At 40.6% G+C, this 16,624-nt stretch overlaps 2 long non-coding RNA genes across 2 annotated transcripts in view; one reads left to right on the plus strand and one right to left on the minus strand.

The window, feature by feature from the left end:
• LOC121137050 overlaps positions 1-16,624 on the minus strand; it is a 96,896-nt gene that overhangs the window by 38,816 nt on the left and 41,456 nt on the right. The gene's annotated exons all lie outside the window — the stretch shown is intronic.
• On the plus strand, positions 1,139-10,962 carry LOC121137049. Its single transcript, XR_005874254.1, has 3 exons — positions 1,139-1,287; positions 5,057-5,194; positions 10,592-10,962. It is a non-coding gene; the product is annotated as an uncharacterized LOC121137049 (long non-coding RNA).

Consider the following 16,624-nt stretch of genomic DNA (forward strand, 5'->3'; position numbering starts at 1 on the left):
AAGGCCGCCCTGAAATCATGAGCCCAAGTTGCCTTTCAGCCTAACTTAATTCTCTTCAGCCCTAACTCTCTCACTCGCTCTCCCCCGTCTGGGGGTCCTTCTGTAGCACACCTGGTGGGATCACACTGTACTCTCCTCCTTTGGGCAAGTTGTTGCTTGTGAATCCTTCTAATCTGGGTTTCTTTCAGTTCCTCTGCAGTGGTTTTAACACGGCAACTTCTTCAGTGTGTTCTCAGGCAGCATTCCCTCCACTCACATCATGGTCAAACACTGGGATTACTCCTACCTGCTGTACTCGAAGGCCTTTTGAACCTGCATTTCCCTTCTTTGAGCACAATTTACTATTAAACTATATATAGTTTAATATATATTCCTTCTTTATATCACTCTAATTTGCTATTGATTCTTTTGTGAATAGTTGCACTGTACTAATATTGAGGTAAGGGAGTGTGTCAGTCCTCTGACTTTGTCTCCCTGCTTCATCCTGGTAAATCTTAAAGTGTGTTGCTTAGCCATGTTGAAAACTGTGGGTTCTAAAATCAATCCAGTATCATTTCATTTAGTTTGGCATCTTAGGGTTTTTTTGATAGCTAGTTTATCTCAACTAAATTGCAAAAAAATTGGTAGAGAAATAAGCACAACCAGGACTGAAATTAATGTGAACTTTTTGTTGTTGTTTTGTTTTTTTTTCAATTCGGATTTCCTATTCTTTGATGCTGCCTTTCTATTATATCTTTTAGGACAATGTCTGGGTTAAAATTCCAGGAAGCAGAAGACATCCATGGGCTTCAAGATTCAGAATCTGGAGGACCTGAGCCAACTTATGTTTGACTAAGAAATTATTTGGGAAGAAAATTAATAAAACATTGCTTAAGACATTAAGCACCTCCAGGGATAAGAACGTGGCCTCTTTGGTGAGCAAAAACTTAATGAAAACTAAGACTATGTGTAGATGTATTTTTGTTCAAGTGTTTCCATTGAGAATGAGGGAGGGCACACTGCTTTAGATAAAATGAGAGGTGACCTCAACTGACCCAAAACTCTTGCCCAAAACATAAAACAAAGACCCAATCAAATACTGACCTCAGGAAGAGTTCAGAGAAAGGTCAGGAAGGGAGGGCCGGTGTGGGTGCAGACTGAGAAATCAAAACACTGGTGTGTGTCTCCTCTTCCTGACCAAGTCTTGCCAGAGTGTCATAAGAGAGGCTGTGTATGCAAACAGCCCAGCCCAGCTGATGTCCAAGCAGTCAGCTCTCCGGGTCGTTTTACTTCATTCCTGAAGAAATGGTTCGTTTTACTTCATTCCTGGGGGGAAAAAAAGGTTCTTCCGGGCAGGTTCTTAGTGAGTGCAAAGCCAAAGTTTCACACCCCTGTCCCAGCAAGGTGTAGGCAGGGTCTGAAAAGTTATTGAGTGTCCCAGATCTTAAAGGAAGGAATCGCCACCATTGTGTGGAGCAGCTTCTTAGGACTGCTAATATGGAGGCTAGACCCATGTCAGGATCCATAAGCAAGAGTAAGATGTTCCCCCAGAGAACACTAAGCAACATTAAAATTAATCTGTGCTGGGAAATCCATGAAGTCATAAGAGTTGTCTAGTTGTAAGCTTTAAATCTATGGCATAAAATTAGAAGTCATTATTGTTGTATATGTTGTTAATTAGTTTAAAGTTAGAAATTAGAAGAGGCGGAGGGAGGAACACGAGCGGGTACAGAACCAGAACCGACCTGATGGATGCAGCACCAGCCATGGAGAGCACGTTAACTATAGTCTATTACAGCGAGACTGAAAGGGGGAGACAGACGTGACAGAGAAGGTAAGGGGAGTAAGCGATAGGAGAGGGGATGAGAGTAAGGGAAGATGAGAGAGCATAAGTGCGTAGGGGTCTGATCTTTAAAGGGGTCCTTTGCACCTGGGTGCAGACTGGGTCTCATGGAACTCTGGCCTGGCCAGAGAGCTGCCTGAGTGAATCCTGCCAGGTAACAGGGCAGGCCAGAGTAATGCCTGAATCTTTCAATTATGGTCTGCCCCAAGCTCTACCTTAAGAGGTCATTAGAGAGAGGGGGCTTAGTTGAATGGGTCAATGTTTTGATTTAATGTGACACCGATCGTGTTTTATTAGAGATGCAAGCAACCATTTGAAGGGCAGTAATAAATGATTTGGGCAAAGCATGCTTTGCAGTTTAGCAATTATCAAGCTTGTACTTTAGGCAATCACGGAAAGTACAGTTAACCCGAACAAGCTTGGTTGTATAAGTAGCGAACGCGTCTGCAGCTCTCGGAGCTCTGGCTTTATAAACCACAGTCCTCATTTCCCATTGCACCATAAGCTTTTCAAGGACAAAGCAAAATCATAACCATTCTTCTACCCGCAGTACATATGATGGATTCCAAATGTGGCCTCAGCCAGACGTTGGTGGCGCATGCCTTTAATCCGCACTCGGAAGGCAGAGGCTGGCAGATCTCTGTGAGTTTGAGGCCAGCCTGGTCTACAGAGCGAGTTCTAGGACAGAATCCAAAACAATACAGAGAAACCCTGTCTCGAGAAAGAAAGAAAGAAAGAGAGAGAGAGAGAGAGAGAGAGAGAGAGACAGAGACAGAGACAGAGACAGAGACAGACAGAGACACAGACAGAGACACAGACAGAGACACAGACAGAGACACAGACAGAGACAGAGAATGTGGCCCCAGCTAGAGCAGAGAAAACCAGGAAACTGGTCCACATGGCATAAAGCCCTTTCAGTGATTGGCTTGTCTTTGTAGATAAAACTCCAGGTGCCCACTGCCGCTTTTTTTTTCTACTTGACACAAGCTGGAGTCATCATCTGGGAAGAAAGACCCTCACCCTCAGGTGAGGGATAGCCTCCATCAGACTGGACTGTGGGCAAGTCTGTGTGGCATTTTCTTGATTAATGATTAGTGTAGGAAGGCCCAACCCACTGTGGGCGCTGCCTGGGCACATCCTGGGTGTATAGGAAAGTAAACTTCAATCTAGGGAGAGGAAGCCAGCAAGCAGTTTATTCGATGGTTTCTATCTCTGCCTCCTGCTTGAGTTCCTGCCCTGACTTCTCTTGGTGATGGACTATGATGAGGACATGTAAGACAAATAAGTCCTTTCCTACCCAAGTTGCTTTTGGTTATTGTGTTTATTACAGCAATTGGACATTAAACTAGGACAGACTGAATGACATAGTAGATGAAGACATTTGATGTTATGGTTAGGGAAGAGATGAACCGAGCTTTACAGACGTCTCAAATACTTGCATTCCCTACATTTTCCATCCAACTAGCTATGCAAATAATTATATTTTTCACATAATGCTGAAGATAGCAATAACTGCACATATTGAACCCTTATACTGTACTTGTGTTTTACGGAAAGCAGGGGAGAAAAGTGAATTCAGTTATAAGTAGATGTTGAGCACCAATTTTTGTGCCAGGAATTGTAATTACAGAAAGTAGAATGAGTAAGATTTGTCTCTGTCCTGGAAAGGATTATGGTCCAATAAACAGGGAACTGTGCAAAGCAGTCAAGCTCTGGGAGCTTCAGACAAGCACCACACAGACACATGGCGTCTACAAGGAGTGTTTCGTGAAGAGTAGAGGAGAATCCACGGCAGCTAGACCCAAGCACACAGAGCTGGAATTGGTGTCTGGGGAGAACTACATTCTATTCTCTAAACAGCATTTTGCTACTGCTTCCTCTGGAGGGGACGGGCAGTTCACATGTTCAGTAAGAATGAGACTTAATCACCTCCCAGAGGCCACACCACTCTATGATATTCCACAAGGTTTGTTTCAACATGAATTTGGAAAGGAAATAAAGCATTTGAAGCATAGTAGCAGCCATTGGGCAAGTAAAGCTAGAGGTGAGAGAGAGAGAGAGAGAGAGAGAGAGAGAGAGAGAGAGAGAGAGAGAGAGAGAGAGAGACTGTGTTCTGTATTTTGGCCTCATTTAGTCATTATAATAAACTTTATAAGTAAGGATGCTTTGTCAGTTTTACTGAGCTGCAGAGAATTCAACTCATTTCCTTAGGTCATCATTAATTTTAATGATATTAAATGTTAAGACTATGCATATACTGATTCACTTAGTTTCACTAAGTGGATTCCACTGTAGGACTCACTGTACAGTTAGGAAAATTAAGGCCTGCGAAGGGAGGGGGAGAAATCAAGTGCTTTCCTTATACAGCCGATAGAGGACATGTTTGAAGCTGAAATCATTAACTTCCTACTGGTTGTCTGTTAGGCTTTCTATTGTTTTGATAAAACATCATGACCAAAAGCAACTCTCAAGGAAAGGGTTTGTTTCAGCTTATAGTCACAGTCCATACCAGGGAAGTCAGTGCAGGAGCTCAAAGCAGGAACTAGAGGCAGGAGCTGATGAAGGGCCATGAAGGGGTGCTGCTACTGTCTTGATCTTCATGGCTTGCTTGTCCTGTTTTCTTATACAGCCCAGGACCACCTTTCCCAGGGTAGCATTGCCCTCAGTGAATTGGACCCACCCATATACTCATTTGTTACTGGATTCTTCCCACCAGCCTAGTCCCAGAGCCACATCAGCCCCAAATAACACACAGAGACTCTATTAGTTACAATGCTGTCAGCCAATGTCCAGGGCTTCTCATTGGCTAGTTCTGTCTTAAGTGTTAACCCATGACTACTAATATATGTATATTTCTATAAGGACTTATCTTTCCGAGGACACCATCCTGATATGTCCTCTCTTCCCAGGATCACACGGTGACTCTCCACCCTTGACTACATTTCCCAGAATCCTCCTTGACTCCTAGTCCCAACTATCTTGCTTCCCTATTGGCCAACAGTGCTTTATTTATCAACCATTCAGAAAAACATATACATAGAAGGACTTCTCCCATCATTCATTAACCAAGAAAATACACCATGGGCTTGCCTATAGGTCCATCTTGTGGGGGAATTTTCTCAGATGAAGTTTACTTCTCTCAAGTTGACAAAAATCAATCAGGACACCAGTCACTGGCCAGACTGAAATATCTTACTTTGTCTGACTCTAAAACCCATTTTTCTTTCTACACAGCACATCTGCGGCTGACAATTAAACAAGCAAACAACAAGGTTATTTTATCACAGCAACTTATTTGACATGAGAAATAATGTCGAGAAAAACAATTGCCCTCAAAGGAAACAGATTGCAAGCAGCAAGTCCCTTCCTCAGGTGTGTTGAAATGGAGGTCATACAGCAATTAGAAAAGCCATTTCAGAAAGATGTCAAACAGGTATTGTGTTAAATTACTCCTGTGAGTTGAGATCCACAAGTCCCCCAACACAATAACAGAACAAGTCTTAGTTTGACATTTTCCCATATAGTTTCTAATCAATTAATTTGGAATCTTTGTGATTTCAAAATATCGTAAGGCAATGCATTTTATCTTGATCTTTATTCTAATTTTGTTCACATGTTGATAATCTAAGTAACCACAAAGCCTGTATAGCTTGTGACAAGCATAGTAACTTCCTTCTCCTTAGAAAGCAGTTAGTTTAAGCATGGGTATGTATTACCATTTTAGCAAAGACATATCAAAGGCAGTATGTTCAGGCTCTGGGAAGGCTTTTCTCATTCCTAAAACAAGATACTAGTCTAGCAGTTTCATTTCTTGCCTTTGAACTTTGCAATCTGCTTATGACACCTGCAAGGAGAAAGCTACCGGGTGCCATTGTAGGAGGACAATTGGAATTACTGTGGTTTAAAGTAGAATAAAGGATGGATATTGGAGCCCTGGTGACATCACTGACTACTAAACTAACCAGCTTCTGAACTTCTCTATCTCAGCTTCCTCTCATGAGAGAAACAGGCAGCCTTGCTGCTTGCTTGTTGTTTTTTAACATATAAAAGCATCCTAACAGATAAATTGAGCTACCACACATTTATTCATAGAACATTGATTCTCCAAGAATCATATCACAAAATGTGAATTTGTTTATGAAGACTATGAAATTAAAAAATAAGAGAAAGATAATTCATAAAATAGAGTCATTATCATGATCATTGAGCTTTACAAAAAACAGAGATCTGGGAATAAGATAAATGTAAATTTAAACTCATGTCTTCATTGGGATGATTCAGTAATCTTGAAACAATTATTTAACTTCTATGGTACTCCTGCATTAGAGTTTAAGAGTAAATGATACAAATGTATTTTTTCAAGGTTGTATGAAATGCGATTATGTATATTGATGCATACTGTTGGTTTGTTGCTCTCCTGCAAAACTGATACAAGAAAGCTTAGCTCATCTGGTCCATGTATACTAACAGAGACAGGGAATGTACTCTTTCAACACGTTACACATTATGCTCTGGTCTATCTAGGAACAGAAATGGAATGACTGGACTGATCAGGGAATGGGATATAGGCACTGCTTTTTGAAGGAGGTTAGGAGGTACCATTACAACCCTGGATGTTAAAAAATGTGTAAAGACAAGGGCAAAGGACCCCAGATCAACCTGTTTCTTTGATATTTTTCCAGATGCTAGCTGTCCTTAAAACTGTAAAATAGTCCAGGATAGTGAGCTTGCACTAGCTCACGTCATCTGTCTCTGTGGTTCTTCCCATCATGATCTTCATCCCCCTTGCTGATATGATCCCTCCTCCCTCTCTTCAACTGAAGTCCTGGAGCTCAGCTTAGTGCTTGCCTATGCATGAACTGGCTTTTGGGAGCCCATTCTCTATGGTGGGATACCTTGCTCATTCTTGACTCAGTGGGGAGAGGCTTAGTTCCACCCAACTTGGTATGTCAGACTTTGTTGACTCCCCAAGGGAGGCCTTGCCAGTTCTGATGAGTGTAAGGAGGTAGGATGGGGAGGTGTGGGGACCAGGAGAAAGTGGGGAGGGGGAACTGGGGTTGGCCATAAAAATTTTTTAAATGTAAATAAATTTTTAAAAACTAGAAAACAGGAAATAAAAGCTATGTAGTAAACATCTAGACTGTCAAAAACAGCAACCCAGATTAACTCCGGGAGATTTTTAATGCTGTTGTTGTTTTGATGTGAGGGGTGGGTAGGAAAGTGTAGACAGAAGTTTTCTTTCCTGACAACCAGCTCCCAAATAATTACACAGAGAGTTACTATTAATTATAAAAGTTCAACCAATAGCTTATACTTGTTACTAACTATCCCTTACAATTTAAATTAGCCCATATTTCTTATTTACACTCTACACGTAGAGATATCTTTTTCAGCATGGCATATTCAACTTGCTTCTCTCTGAGTCTCCTGGTGACTCCACCCTCTTCTACCCCATGCTCTCTTTATGCCCACAAGTCCTGCCTAACCTTTTCTTGCCTAGCTATTGGCCAATCAGCTCTTTACTAACCAATGAGAGTAAAGCATATTCACAGCATACAAAAAGATTGTTCCACAGCAGGGAAGAGTCTCATACTCTGTAACTCACATTGGCCTGGATTTACCATGTAGCCCAGATTAGCTTCAAATATGTGGTGACCATCCCACCTCAGCCTACCAGGTACTGGAATTATGGTTGTGAGCCATGCCTGACTGCTTTACCTTCCTAGTAGGTCTCTTTGGATTTTCTATTCTCTCATTAAATGTGTGCTTGTAGACATTCAGTAGTATTCAATAGTTCCTCGGAACTCTAAGTTCTTCCATGTTTTGTTTTATCAGTTCCATTTAAAATATTAAGTTGATATCTTTAACTTTGCTCTTAAACCAGAGCCAAGTCGGCTTTTCTCCAAAGAATGTGGTCCTGTGATACTATTGTATGAATGCCAGGAAGTGCACTGAGCAGAGAGTTCTAGCTTCAGATAAGCAGTTGATAATGGATGACTGTGTGGCCACATTCCTTACCTGGCTCACTGTTGACTGGCCTTTGAAACAGAATTCTGAGTTTCTTCTCTGACTTCACCTGACCCCTCTTTGTGGCCACTTAATCTCATTAGTGTTTTCAGTCTATACCCAGTACTATTTTTCCATGTAGCTACCATATTGCATAACTTTTCACTCTGCCTATATCTGCCACAGCCAGACAAGCTAACCGAGATTATCAAACTCATTTCCAATTCATCCTGGTATAAAGCTGAAATAGCTTTCCTGGCTCCCCTGTAGAGGTAAAACATGACCAAGTCCTAGACGATGTAATATGCAGCAAACTGACATCCAAGAGTGGCCCTATGGACAACTTTCCCTTCTCCCTCATCTTCCAGCAAAGTGAGAGGATCTAGTGGAGGATTTGGAGGCCTCCTATCTACCTCATACCTTCAGACACCATCCTTCCTGGCCCTCTACTCTGCTATCTCTTACTGAAGTGGGGCAGAAGGAAGATATCCTTTTATTATGTTAGACTACTAAAATATGGGGCTGATCTAGTGGCAAGTTTTGACCTACTCTACATGTACATTAAATTCTAAAATGCCTCTTTGAAAACAAGTGACATTTTGTCTTCATTTACTAGGGTAGATTATAGGCCCTGTTAGATTACTTGACTTACACACACACAACAACAACAACAACAACAACAACAACAACAATACTCTATTTAAAAGAATTTTAAAACAGAAACAAGAAAAAAAACAGTTGAGTGTGGAGTGTGGTGGTATGGGCTTGTAAGCCAAGTGCTTGGAAGGCAGAGGCAGGAGGAAACTTGAGTTTGAGCCAGGCCAGCCTGACTGTAGAGAAAGCTTCAGATCAGCAAACAAGGAGGTGTATTTGCCTTTTTTTTTTATCAAACCCACTCCTGAGATAACTACATCCTGATGAAAAGAACATTAGTCCACATGAGAGGCCAGGATACCCAAGACCCAAGTTCCTCTTTTTAAGGTCCAGCCGCCAGCACTGTTGACTGGAGAGGAAGTATCGAACACTAGAGTATGAGGCTACTTTCCCCATTCAATGCTCTTTTGCCTCAAAATCCTTTATAGCTCAAATGTGCATGGTACATAGAATAAGAAAACTAAAGTAAGTTTCAAAATATTAATAATAATATGTATTGCACAGATTTATAGCTAAACCTATTCCCAGGGAAATAAATTAACAGGTTCCCATTATTTTGAAATGATCAATACAATGCCATAAATATATGAACGTTTTTGGGTGGGAAGATGAGCTCAGGAAAGCTAAGTGTGTTTAAGACTAAGAAGAACATGTGGCATTGTCCATCATACTCTTTGGTACAATGTCTAACTCATCTTAACACCCCAGGGTCTAACCCCAAGTCTCATATTAGAAATTACATGATTTTTGCTGGATTAAATGAATGTACTTTAGAGAGCCCCTATGAGGAAATCCTTCAGAAGGATTCAGGGGTGGTTAATATACAGTGAGGTGGTGAAATAAGGTAAGTCCCTAGAATTTCATATCAACATGTTGTGTTAAGAAAATGTTGTGATGGGTATTTTTTTTAAATAAGGAAAACAAAGAAATACAAATGTTAACATTCAGTTAGTACTTTGTATAGTTATTTCCACCAATTATGGTAAAATGAAATAAACTACACAGCATAGTAAGAAACGTATCTAAGAGAAATGTTGCCTTAGACAAAATGAAAACAGCTGAATCAAATGTGCATAGTTCTTCCATGGAACTGTATTCAAAACAGGCAGGTAAGAAGAAGGGGAGATGTGGGGAAAGAGGGCAGGATGAAGCCAGGTCTACATTCTCCCAGGTTCTGTGATACTCTGGTACAAAATTCCATGAGAGCTAAGGATGTGATAATCAAAATAGGAGAGAAAAATTGAAAAGGCCCTCCCTTATTTCAAATGATCCCTTGGAGCTGTAAGGAAAGTCACTACATGGTGAACTTGGAACTTATGTTCGGAAGAAATAATGATAATAAGAGCTAACATCAACTCCCCGGCATTTGACAGTGAACTCAATCCTGCTCAATTTTCTTCAGTCTCAGAGCCTAGAGACTAACAAACAACTAAATTTTAACACAGTTGTGGGTGTCGTTGCTTGTTCATGAGCAGAATGCTTCTGGATTGCCCTGCTTCACATTTCTTATAAACATGATAGTGAGTGAAATTCTAAGCAGAAAAACAGCATCCCTGGCTTCACTAGAGCATCTAAGGAGATGGAACCTGGGGAGCAGAAGGCTTGACTCGAGGAGACTCTATCAGGTACAACCCTGGAGTCTATTGATGAGTGACTGGAAGACAAGGCTGCACTGTTAATTTGTCTCTGTATCCTCTGTTAACACCTAATTTCTATTTACCTTTCATGTGCTTTACTGAATTCCTATGTTAATCAACTTTCCCTTATTGCAAAAAAAGAAAGAAAGGAAGGAAGGAAGGAAAGAAAGGAAGGAGGGAGAGAGGGAGGAAGAGAGGGAAGGACGGAAAGAAGGAATAGAGAAAGATTTATCTGGGCTTGTTGTTTCATAAGTTTCCATCCAGCATCAATTGCCCCATTGCTTTGTGGCATGTGGTGGCATCTCAGTGTGTAGAGTGTGATGGAACAATGTTACCTACTTCATGGTGGCCAGGAAGTGAAAGGAAGAAAAACAAGAGAGATCAATATACTAACACTTCAATGTATAATGATCTCTGACACTCCCCATTAGACCCCACTTCTTCAAGTTTTAACCTCTTGTTTTGCCTTTAGTCTCTTAATAGCTCCATGGGTGATGAAGATTTTAATGCCTTTGGTGAAAAAATCAAGTACAAAGTTCAAGGCCTGAAGAATGTGTGGCTTGCTCAGCTACCCAGCTAAATCCGATTCTACTCTCTTGATGGAGAGAGTGACAGATATCACAGCTTCACTCATTTGAAGCAAGTATGCTTCAGGATTGACAGAAACAAGGATTCTAAGATGACATAATGCCCAATGACCTACTCCTTGTCCTTCCTGGATCTGGCAGAATCCTGTGACCAGGATGAAAGATCGCTCCTTGATTATATTACCTTATATGGCAAATAAACTTACTGATGCTGTCATGGTAACAACTTATCCTACAGCAGAGGTTCTTAACCTTACTAATGCTTCAACTCTTTAATACAGTTCCTTGTGTTGTGGTGACCACCAAATATAAAATTATCTCCATTGCTACACCACAACTGTGATTTTGTTACTGTTCTGAATCATAATGTAAATATCTGTGTTTTCCCATGATGTGAGACAACCCCTGTGAAAGTGTCATTCGTGACCACAGGTTGAGAATCACTGCCCTAGACAGTCAGGTAAGCCCTTAACACAGACATTTCTCTGCATTACTTTGGAGCAAGAAAGCTGATGACCATGTCATGAACCTTCTGTTTGTGCAGAAGGGCAGTCTCCAGAAGCAGTTAGAAAGAAAACACTGGCCCCAGTCACATAAGCACCAACAAGTAAGTTCTTCCAGCAGCCTGCATGAAGAACAACTGTGGTCCCAACCAATACCTTGGTCACCATCCTATGTGGCCTGAGCAGATGACCCAGCTAAATGTTATCAAAGTCCCTCATCCCATGAAGACTTTGAGATTGTGGATGTATTTTGCTTCATTGGAATCGACACAAAAAACCCACAAATCTCACCTCGAAGAGGGTAAGGGGTGGGTTGTTCTAGAGCAAATTGTGAATGACCATAGTTCTGAACAAAGATTTACATTTCTCCTAATTCCATGTTCCAATATGTCAACAACTTGATGGAGATCAAGGTGCCTTTCAAATATGTTGATGGAAGCATTAAGTAGGTAGATTGAAGTAAAGTTGAGAAACTCCCACTAATTATGTGTGTATCCAAGATATCAAAGGACTTGAAACTTCTTCAGTACCATAAAACATGGATTTTTCTTCACTCTAGCAACTCAGAAATAGATGAGCATATTTTCTTTAGAACTTACCCCAAATAAAGATTTTTCTTCAAGGCTGAAATCAAGACTGAGAAATGCTAATCTGTAGAAGGAAGGAAGCTTAAACCATGTAAATAGCTCGAAATAGGCTCCATACACTGACCTTTTACATTCTCTGGAGAGAACTGCTCATTTTTTTAGAATAAAGGAACGTTTGGTTGCCGTTGCATGCAAGGTACTAAGAGAAGTCTCTGTGTTTGTTCATGCCTGCTCACTCACGGAAGCAGACACAGGGCCAGAATCCAAACTGAACTTAGGCTGTTGTCCTTGATAAATGCAAAGCTGAACTCATCTCACATCCAGACCTGATCATGCAAGTCCTCACAGTCCTTCATGGCTTCAAAAAGAATTTGAGGACAATAAAATAGCACGAACACAGATTTTCTCTTTTCAAATTCTTCAAGATCTCTCTCTCTGTCTCCCTCCCCCCCTCTCTCTCTCTCTGTGTGTGTGTGTGTGTGTGTGTGTGTGTGTGTGTGTGTGTGTGTTCATTATGTATGGGCATAGCTGGGTGTGGGTACCCATGCATGTGTGAACACAAGCATGTAGAGACCAGTAAATGTAAGGTGTTTTCCCCATCAGTTTCCCACTTCACTTACTGAGGCAGGCTCTCTCACTTGAACCCAGAGCTCAGTGGCAGGCTAGGTGAGCTAGCCCTCCTCTGTTTTCCTAGTGCTGGTGTTACAGGCAGCCGCCACACCTTCCAGGCTTCCATGTGAGCTCTGGGGATCTGCACTCCTCTCACATGAACAGCAAGCGCTTTCTCCACTGAGCCAGCCCTTGACCTAGTCTAGGTTCTTTTCATGTCTGTGCTTCTACCAGAAGAATCTTCTCTCTTTTTTTCTTTAGTTTCGCAGTTTTGTTACATGAGGCTGAATACAGGAAACTAGCACAAACACTCACAAATGTGATTTATTCGTAGACAGAGATTTAAGCAATGGCGGTATTCACTGCAGCTGTTGTAAAGCTCTTGTTCATTGCGCTGATTTCCCTAGAGTTTTCATTGCTCTTTCAGATCATTGTACATGACTTCTCTTTCATGACAGACATGTAAAGAGACAGACTTCTAGGTAGAAGCAGCTATAGCGGGGAATTCCAGATTCTTAGCCTTGATACCTATTTAGACATCCCTTCTACAGTCGCTCATAAATTCCAGAAGTGGGCTGGAGTTCTGTGCCCTGATGGACATCTCTACCTTGAAACCTCCCTATCCTCAAACTCAACTCAGCCCAAATGTAGTATGTTTTTGTTCTCCCCAGGTCACCTTATGTCTGCTTATTCAGGCTCAATTACTCAGTATTAACATGTACTTAAGTCATAGTTTCTTCTTAACGTTTTTACAAAATATTTTACAAAATTTTATCCTTTTAAGACAATTAAAATTTATTTCAGTGCATTGAAATCGTCCTTTTCAAAGTCACTTGTAGGAGTGATTGAAACTGTTTTGTGTTGAGTCCCTGTTGACCTAGGTGGCTTGTGATCCAACCTTCTCCCTGTCTCCAAGCCTCTGCCTACAAGTTTTCTGGAACTCCACTGTGTTTATATTTTCCCTTGCACTCAGAGGTCCTGGGACCTTTGGTGGCAGGAGCTTGTGGTTATAGGTTGTTCACACATCAACAGGAAACTTGGGCTGGAATAAGAACTCGGCTATATCCACCAGTGCCTACTCTCCCAAGAACCCACTTCCTCGAGCAAGGTCCCTTCTCCCAAAGCCCCAGGATTTCCTGAAATAGTGCCACCAGCTGGGGCCCATGTGTGCAGGCATTGTAGGAACTATTTCACATCTATACCATAATGGCTTCAGACCCACTGAAACTGTCAGCTCTCTTTGGTAGCCCAGTTCAGTAGCCAAGGAAACATCCATGTGTGGCTTTGTTGAGAAGGATGACATCTTTTCAGTTATGAAGCATCATCATCCTTAAGTAAACGGGGGACTTAGTGACAATATGCTGATATTCATGAAAAACTCCTACTTAGCATACTTGGCAATCACACGGCACAGCTGTTTTCCTGGGGGCACTTTATAGTTTTTATCAAGATAGTCTCTGGAGGTTAGACATAGAGATTATTCTCTGTTATTCTTTCACTTTCCCAGCTGAGGAAAGCAAAGTAAGGCATTTTAAGGCCTGAACTGAAGATACTTAATATCAAAATTAATGTGGGAAAGTAATATATTGTTTTGAATCTCACAGACAGTAGCACTGCTTCACTGAGAAATGTTTTTATTCAAAAAGAAGCAAATAGTATCTTATCAGTTCTGCTCCTGATTGTAGTCCTGGGAAACCAGGGCAGTCCCTGGTCCTCTGTTCAAACCCAGATTTCCCCTGGTGGAACCTGAAAAGGAAAATTACTTTATAGTGTCCCAACCGTCATATTTGGTTTTATTTATTGACTTTTTCTGATTAAAATAATGCAAAAAAATCTAAAGAAAGTCGAGGGAGAGAAATAACAAAAGACCAGAAACAGTAAAATAGGAATTAGCAAAAGAGATTTTTGAAATGATGAAAAGAATAAACTGACAAACCTGTAGCCAAAATGATGTAGCAACAAAGGAAAATAGAGTTGACAATGTGAACAGAGAGAAAGAGACTCCATTAGTGTCCCTGTACGCATTAAAGGATGATAAGGAAATGCCAGGGAAGCTTTATGCTAATAGGTTGAACAGTTTGGATAAAATTGAAAAGCAATTAAGAAATTGGAAAAATTCAAACTACCTGTGACATGAAAACTACCAAATGATGAATTGAATTTAAAATTAAAAATCCTCCCTTCAACAAAGCTCTACTCAGGATGAATTCATAGCTGAATTGTACCAAAACTTGCTGAGACATTATGTCAATTCTTGAGAGGTTGTTACAGAAAATATCAGAAGGAATGCAAAGAGGGGGAACACTAGGCCCAAGTCAAATATATATATATCATATATATATATATATATATATATATTGTGGAAAGAAAACTACATTATCAACAGCCTCATACATCCTTAGTAACCACTTAGCAAATCAAAATTCTCAACATGCAGAAGTTGAGACATTGACAAACACAGTGTAGACCAAGAATAAAAGTTGCTTTATCTCTCAAAAAATAGTCAAAATACTTTATCATGTTAGTTGTCAAAAAATGAAAAGCCAGATGAATTAGTTTCAATGGTTGAAGAATAAGATATTGAGAAAATTCAATACCATACATGATAAAAGATTCTCAAAAGTTCAGAAATAGGAGAGAATTTCCAAAAACAATCTAAAACCCTCTTACTTCACTTTCCATATTTAAAAAAACAAAACCCCAAAAACTTGAAATGAATCATAGATTTAAATATCAGAGATAAGCCGGTGGGTGGTGCCTTTAATCCCAGCACTCTGAAGGCAGAGGCAGGCAGGTCTTTGAGTTTGAGAGCAGCCTAGCCTACAGAGCAGAGTTCCAGGTCAGCTAGGACTACAAAGGGAAACCTTGTCTTGAAAAACCAAAATGCTGCTGCTGCTGCTGCTGATGGTACACTTCAGTGATAAAACAATGAAATTGCTAGAAGATAGACAAAAAATTTGGCAATAAGAAGTTAGACAAAGATTTCTGAAATGAAATACAAACAATGCAATCTATGAAAGAAAAATAATGGCAAGGTGTAACACAAATTTAAATTTTACTCCTCAAGATGACACAGCTGATAGGGTAAAGAAAAGTCATGGATTAGGAAAAAAATTGAAAATACATATCTAATGAGTAGCTTTATGTATTTAGGATACAGAAAAAATAGAATTTAAGAATAAAAAACAGTCCTATAAATATGGGTGTGGTAAGGAAGGCTTTCAGTAGACTTGTCATCAATGATATGTGTATTGCAAATAAGAACATAGAAAGATCCTGTCTTAGGTTTCTGTTGCTGTGAAAAGACATCATGACCATGGCAACTCTTATAAAGGAAGTATTTAATTGAGGTGGCTCTCTTACTTTTCAGAGGTTCAGTCCTGTATCACCATGGAGGGGACGATGGAGGCATGCAGGCAGATGTGGTTCTGGAGCTGATAGTCCTTACATTTTGACTCAGGCAGCAGGAAGTTGATTGACAGTCACACTGAGGGAAGCTTGAACAAAAGAGATCTCAAAGCCTGCCACCATAGTGACATACTTCCTCAAACAAGTCCATACCTTCTAATAGTGCCACTCCATTTGGAGGTCATTTTCTTTCAAATCACCACAGATGCCCAGCATTGCTAGTCACTATGGAAACATGTATTAAATCCATATGTAAGTATCACTACATATAACCCACTACAGTGGTTAAGATGCAGCATCAACAATGTCCCCTTCCAGGACCTAGGAAAACTGTAACACAAACACTGAAGATATCTGTCTTGAAATTGACTCTGGAAATGCCTTATAACCAAGAAGTAATCCAATAACTCCATTTTGTTTTGTTTTGTATTTACGTGTTTATTAGTTTTATTTTGTGTATGAGTGCTTTATTTGCATGTGTACCTCATGTATTCCTGAGACCCTAAGAGGCCAGAAGGAGGGCTCAGATTCACTGGAACCAGCCATGTGGGTGTTGGAAACTGAACCAGAGTCCTCTGCAAGAGCAGAAGTATTCTACAGAACTTACTGCAAGAGCAGCAAGCATTCTACTGAGCCAAGTTTCTAGTTTCTAATAACTCCATTTTACTTCTTTACCCAAGAGAAGGGACAAGTGTGGTGACACAGTCCTGCACTATAATGGTGAGTGCAGTTTCACTCGTGACAGTGAGAAATTTGAAACACCCAGCAACTAGTGAAAAGAGGACCAAATTGCCCTGCATCTGTATACTGG

Source organism: Mesocricetus auratus, unplaced genomic scaffold (genome assembly GCF_017639785.1).
Source record: "Mesocricetus auratus isolate SY011 unplaced genomic scaffold, BCM_Maur_2.0 Super-Scaffold_100676, whole genome shotgun sequence".
Taxonomy (NCBI): Eukaryota; Metazoa; Chordata; class Mammalia; order Rodentia; family Cricetidae; genus Mesocricetus; species Mesocricetus auratus.